Below are 7390 nucleotides of genomic sequence, written 5' to 3' on the forward strand. Positions count from 1 at the left end.
ACGCATGGTATTCCCCCGTCCACACCCAGTGGACCAGTAATTTGAGGGGAGAGGGCAAGTCATTAGCCAGCTTAGAGGCACGGGTCTTCCGGCATACAGGGGTCTCGCTACCGGAGGCTACTGCAACATGACAGTTTCCACCGGGGTCTTCACAGGGGTCTCGCTACCGGAGGCTACTGCAAACATGACAGTCTTCACCGGGGTCTTTCACAGGGGTCTCGCTACTGGAGGCTACTGCAAACATGACAGTCTTCACCGGGCTCTCTCAGGGGTCTCGCTACCCGGAGGAAACTGGTAATATGACAGTCTTCACTGGGCTCTTCACAGGGTTCTTGACCGGTCTCTTTCTCCACCGGGAGGCTACTGCAAGCATGACAGTCTTCATTGGGCTCTTTCACGGGTTCTTGGACCGGTCTCTTCCCACCGGAGGCTACTGCAAGCATGACAGTCTTCACCGGGCTCCTCACAGGGGTCTCGCTACCGGAGGTTACTGGGGACTGCATGACAGTCTTCACCGGGCTCTTCACAGGGGTATTGCTGCCTGAGGCTACTGTGTTTATGCCGGAGGTATTTGGGATTGCCAGGCCCTTAAATCGTATACATTCGTCCTCTTCCTCAAGAACAGCAGCACTCTGCTTCCTGGGTTTTAGCTCCTTTTTCAGCCTGGAGCGCAGGGTCTTCACCTCATCATTGAGGGCATCCTTCTGAGCCCTCAATGCCACATTTTCCAGCATCACCTGCCTGCAGTCCTCGTTGTCACACTCGGTATGTGGGGAGAAGGGTGGAGGGGTGCCCGGGGTATTCCTCCTCATTGTCTATATCCAATGATGTAGCCATTCCAATGATGGGGTTAGTCTCACGGAGGTCATGGAGCAACTGCAGTGCCACACTATGCTTCAGCCTTGCCATGACCTGATGTGCCTTATGTCGGGACAACTCAGGGTGGTCATGTTTTACATGACGGTCCAGTCTCTTCCCAGCGTACGAACACCCAGCGATGGGACAGGGTTTGGTCCGAACATTTATCCTTCCACTGGCTATTTTCAGGAGGATTCCCCTCTCCTCCAAGTTCCGCACTGCATGCTTGTGCTTAAGGTGTTTGTTCAATGCCAGATAGAAGAGTCTGCACACCGGGCATTCAGATGACATCCTTCCTGAAACACACATAATGATTTTGATCAAAATTATGTTATAGTTCTCCGTTTATATGCGTTAGCGTGAGCGGTGGTTGCGACACTGGGTCCGATGCATCAATTCATGGTGCATGGACGAAGGGAAGTATTGGGTTACCACCGGGTCAGATGGTCCCACTTCCGCACCAACGCGGGGCTGGTGATGGCAACATTGGGTCCGATGCATCAATACATGGTGCCCCGACCATGAGAGGGTTTGGGGTACCCCGGAACCAGGCACCACCCCAGCAGGAAACGGGTTGTATGGTCAAAGGAGGAAAGAGTGATAGAACCGGGGTAAAGCAAAGAAAGTGTCCGACAATAGTGACTTGTGAGGCGGCCAGAGAGTCTGTCATATCTCGGTCCTATCCTCCAGGCAACGCTGTGGCCAAAACTGGGCTAAAAACTAAAAAAACTAAAAAATATTTCATCCAGGGAAATTTGGGTGAAAATGAAAAAAAAGTACCCCAAAATAGTCCTTCATTAGCCAGCAGCAGTCCCCTGTCGACTCATGTGACATTCCTCCAGGGTTACATAGAACCAGGGTGTGGGCTCCGAGCCATCTCCGAGACATCTCTAGTCCGTGTTGATAATGGGGGAAATGTACCCCAAAATAGTCCTTCATTAGCCAGCAGCAGTCCCCTGTCGACTCATGTGACATTCCTCCAGGGTTACATAGAACCAGGGTGTGGGGCTCCGAGCCATCTCCGAGACATCTCTAGTCCGTGTTGATAATGGGGGAAATGTACCCCAAAATAGTCCTTCATTAGCCAGCAGCAGTCCCCTGTCGACTCATGTGACATTCCTCCAGGGTTACATAGAACCAGGGTGTGGGCTCCGAAGCCATCTCCGAGACATCTCTAGTCCGTGTTGATAATGGGGGAAATGTACCCCAAAATAGTCCTTCATTAGCCAGCAGCAGTCCCCTGTCGACTCATGTGACATTCCTCCAGGGTTACATAGAACCAGGGTGTGGGCTCCGAGCCATCTCCGAGACATCTCTAGTCCGTGTTGATAATGGGGGAAATGTACCCCAAAATAGTCCTTCATTAGCCAGCAGCAGTCCCCTGTCGACTCATGTGACATTCCTCCAGGGTTACATAGAACCAGGGTGTGGGCTCCGAGCCATCTCCGAGACATCTCTAGTCCGTGTTGATAATGGGGGAAATGTACCCCAAAATAGTGCATCATGACTCAGCAATCATCACACTCAACTTTGGTGAGAACCGGGCAAAGGGGTCAAAATCCGTCAATGTGGGGGGTGAAACGGCTGTACGCGAGCCCTGGGGGGGGCACCCGGGACCGGGCAGTGCCCCCGGCAGAAGGAACCGGGTCAAACGGGCCAAAACAGGAAAAAAAATAAAAATAAAAAGAACCAGGCAAAAGGGGGGAAAATGGGAAAAAAGTGTCCGAAAATAGTGCCTCATGACCCCGCAGGAGTCCCCCGCGGACTCCCCTGACATTCCTCCATGGTCGAAATCATCCAACTCAACTTTGGTGAGAACCGGGAAAAGGGGTCAAAATGTAAAAATTGTACCCCAAAATAGTGCCTCATGACCCCGCAGGAGTCCCCCGCGGACTCCCCTGACATTCCTCCATGGTCGAAATCATCCAACTCAACTTTGGTGATAACCGGGCAAAGGGGTCAAAATGTAAAAATTATACCCCAAAATAGTGCCTCAAAATCGGGTAGAGTCACCTGGAAAGTGCCCTCGCATTCCTCCATGGCTCAAAATGTCGAACTTAAACTATTTGGAGAACCAGAGAAATGTAAAAAATACGCCCCAAAATAGTGTCTCAAAATCGGGTAGAGTCACCTGCAAAGTGCCCTCGCATTCCTCCATGGCTCAAAATGTCGAACTTAAACTATTTGGAGAACCAGAGAAATGTAAAAAATACGTCCCAAAATAGTGTCTCATAATCGGGTAGAGTCACCTGCAAAGTGCCCTCGCATTCCTCCATGTCAAACTTTAAGTATTGAGAGAACCAGGCTGGGGGGTCCTTGCGCCACAAAATTAGGCCCACTCAAAGTGCTTGGTGAGCGGATACATTCTTCCATGATTTGCAACAGCCGTTATTTTTCTGAGTGCACCCAAAAACTGGGTTTCCGATTTCGTGCAGACGGTAGTTTGAAAAGTATGGATGAATCTTTTTAACAGAGAAGTGGAAATGAAGCCCAGGGACTTTTTCCCCTTCTCCGTTGTACCAACCATCGGAGAAGGGGAAAAATCGGCCTGAAGCGCCAATAGTCTGGCCCCTTCTCCCGTTGGCACTCTGTCATTTTTTTGACAATTTTTCAAAACTTCATTTTTGATTATTTTAAGTTATAATTAAGCGTTTTCTTCTTCAATTTTTTTTGCTTTCCACGGGTGGGGGCGCCTGGCAGGCCGCCTATGAGCACCCAAATTCGGCCTGGATCATCCAGGATTTGTGGGCTAAGCTCCATAAACTGACTAAATCACCCAGAGAGGTCACCTTTCTAGCCCAAATATATATAATACAAATACATTTAAATAGTAAAAGGTGCACTTGTGCTCTGCATTACCCGGAATTTTATTTTCATAGCCCCATGATAGTGATTAAAAATCATTTTCATGGGAAAAAGTGTTAAAACGCCTGATTAAATTATATGCAGGACCCCAGTGAGCTCCAGACTATGTGCATTGTGTTGGGGAACCATATAAATGATAGAATAAATGCATTTAAATGCAAAAATAATGATTTTAAATCATTTTAGGGGGACAATTGTGGAGAGGAGCCTGAAAATGACTCTGCAGCAGGCTGCCTATGAGCACCCAAATTCGGCCTTCTTCACGGAACCACGACCCCTTCTGTGGAGGGTATTCTCGTGCCCCTGGTGAGCACACAATGACCCAGGAAAGAGTCTTCAAAACACAGGTAAAACTGTGTTAAACAGTGGGGTAACATGTTTGAAATGACAGCACACTGCTGCTTGTTGGCAGCCTGACTCACTTGACTTGTCTCACACACACCCAGGGGGGGAGAAAGAGGACACATTGACCCAGGAAAGAGTCTTCAAAACACAGGTAAAACTGTGTTAAACAGTGGGGTAACATGTTTGAAATGACAGCACACTGCTGCTTGTTGGCAGCCTGACTCACTTGACTTGTCTCACACACACCCAGGGGGGGAGAAAGAGGACACATTGGAGCACAGAATGACCCAGGAAAGAGTCTTCAAAACACAGGTAAAACTGTGTTAAACAGTGGGGTAACATGTTTGAAATGACAGCACACTGCTGCTTGTTGGCAGCCTGACTCACTTGACTTGTCTCACACACACCCAGGGGGGGAGAAAGAGGACACATTGACCCAGGAAAGAGTCTTCAAAACACAGGTAAAACTGTGTTAAACAGTGGGGGTAACATGTTTGAAATGACAGCACACTGCTGCTTGTTGGCAGCCTGACTCACTTGACTTGTCTCACACACACCCAGGGGGGGAGAAAGAGGACACATTGACCCAGGAAAGAGTCTTCAAAACACAGGTAAAACTGTGTTAAACAGTGGGGTAACATGTTTGAAATGACAGCACACTGCTGCTGGTTGGCAGGCTGACTCACTTGACTTGTCTCACACACACCCAGGGGGGGGAGAAAGAGGACACATTGACCCAGGAAAGAGTCTTCAAAACACAGGTAAAACTGTGTTAAACAGTGGGGTAACATGTTTGAAATGACAGCACACTGCTGCTTGTTGGCAGGTAAACATTGTTTAATTGTTTAAGTGTTTTTAAATGTATGGAACAGTGTTTTGTCTCTTTCAAAACTCTCCCGTCATTGGCCGGATACATGGGGACGATTTTATATTCACTATGACCGTTACTATTCCAGTGAGACGAAGTACGTCCGGTGACGGGAGTGATCCCATGTTAATTTTGTCCAAAAACCAGAGCATTCCCTTATCTGCCCAATGCATATGATGATTCAATTCAACACAGTACAGTATAGCACAGTACATTTATCTGAGACGACACTTTCTCTGATGGTCTGCTTTCAGTCTACAAGTCTTAAATTGTGTAGAGGAATGTTGGAACCTATTTCCACTCATTTACATTCAACTGTGTAGTCGATCGGTATAAGACCTTTATCCCAACTGCACTCTATATTTAAGCTTGACCAGTGGCGAGCCGTCAGGGCCCTCTAGGCCCTCTGTGAGGGCCTAAGATATTCCAAAAAATAATATTAAAAACATTAAAAAAAATAATATTTTTTTTAAATATATATTTTTTTAATATTATTTTTGTTATATTTTTCATTAGTTTTACCGAAAAAAAACTTGATTTAATAAAATAACATTTCCAAAGAAATAAATCCTTTGAATCTGCCTGTTCGGTCTCTGTTTGAATGTGAAGGGTTACATGAAAGAAGGTCTGGCCCTCTCTACGATTCACAGAGGGCCCGCTATAGTAACTGAACGAGAGAGTAATGTCAAATGACAGTACAATTGACCAATCATATCTTCCCTCTAAATGGGTGGGTTTTATTATCGCGGACTAGATGACAAGTTCCGCCCGCTGTGAAACTTTTCTTGTTTCCATAGCAACAACAACTTCCTGTCAACAGCATGAACTCGCCTTCAAAATAAAAGCATGCCAAATTACACTTAAGACATACAACGGCAACGAAAGTAAGAAACACAATGCAATATCATTTTCAATGTCAAAGAACACAAATTGGGTTCACAGGTGTTGTTTTGTGTGGTAGAGGGTCGCTGTCATTGATGCGTTTTGCACCCTGGGCCGTTGTTTTGATATTCCGCTGAAGTATACGCTGTGACGTAATAACTATTTTTTTTTCTTTTTTCGAGGGAAGGGGTGGGGGTCAGAGGGCCTAGGTATAAAGCTCACGGCTCGCCACTGAGCTTGACTCTATTTACACTATGAACATCCAATCTCAGTATTACTGCAGGACAGTGAAGGTTTTGCACTTTATGAATTTACTTTTGTGTTGCTCATGAGTAATTCTGTCATAATACCATGTGTAATATGATGGCAATCTCAAGAGCAACGCAAATGATGGTATCCTCCGCGAACCAGGGTCTTGAAACCAAAACAAATTCCTGTACCCCATGGTACTTTTTAGTTTTCGCCAAAACTATTCCTCAGGCTTAACAGGTTAAAAGTCCCCCTTTTGTCCACAACACACGGTGCAAACAAATACAATCCTCCTGCTGGAAGATGTCCAGAGAGACACTCAGTGTTACGTTAGGGCGGGCCATACTATTTTTTTTTTGTAAATCGATCGAGACGGGTGTTCAAATTATGTATTTTGGCGTGTAGAACACAAATCTGAAGACATTTTTCAATTCTGATAAACCTAACCTACATCAATTTGCAGTTGATTATTATCTATTTTTTGATTATTTTGCTATTCTTCTGGAAAAAAGAGACTAAATTGGGGGGCTTTTATTTAGAAGTCAGGGCTTTTATGTTCCTGTCTGAAGTGAAACTTACAGGAATTGAAACTTACTTGTGTATCAGTGTTTTCAGTGTGAACTAGTTGAAATGGCTCAAGTCAAAACAAGGGCAAAATCTACTTCTCATTTGAGTAATCTTGTTGGCACTGGGCGAGAGCTGTTGGTGTCTGAACTGCCAACTGTGAGGGATATCCTGAGGTATGGCATCTACTTGAGGGATCAAAGTAAAGATGATAGGAGGAACTGCCCAGTGGACCAGCTGGTGGGTGACATCTTCCCTGGTCTGATTGGTCAGTGGAGCAAAGTGAATGCTCTTTTCAAGCCACCTGTTATAAATGAAAAGGTGACCATCATGTCCAAGCTCAAGGAGGTCTGGAATCAAGCAGTGAAGTTTTCCCTTGGGAAGGGCAAACTTGATGCCAAAGAGAGGTTCAGTGTCAAGTTAGACTAATTATTTGATATTTTGACTTGCAAGTGTCGGATTACCAGTTGTGAGGGGGGAGGCTGTGATGGCTGTGTGATCCAAGCCCACATTCACTGTTCCTGCAGCAGAGACACAAGGATTCCTTTAAAAGATCTTGCATACATCAAGGGACAGAAAAAGAGGGTTGGAAGTAAAGGACCCCACCAAATGGGGGAAGGGAGGGGATGGAAAACATGGCTGAGGAAAGGAGAAGGAGCAAGGAGGAAAATGCTGCAGCAGCAGACAAAGCAGCCAGGAAGGATGTTAAGAGATTTTTGGCAGATGGTGATGAGGATCTGGAATTGGAGAGTGGTGCTG

This window comes from Trematomus bernacchii, unplaced genomic scaffold, assembly GCF_902827165.1.
Source record: "Trematomus bernacchii unplaced genomic scaffold, fTreBer1.1, whole genome shotgun sequence".
In the NCBI taxonomy this organism is placed as follows: domain Eukaryota; kingdom Metazoa; phylum Chordata; class Actinopteri; order Perciformes; family Nototheniidae; genus Trematomus; species Trematomus bernacchii.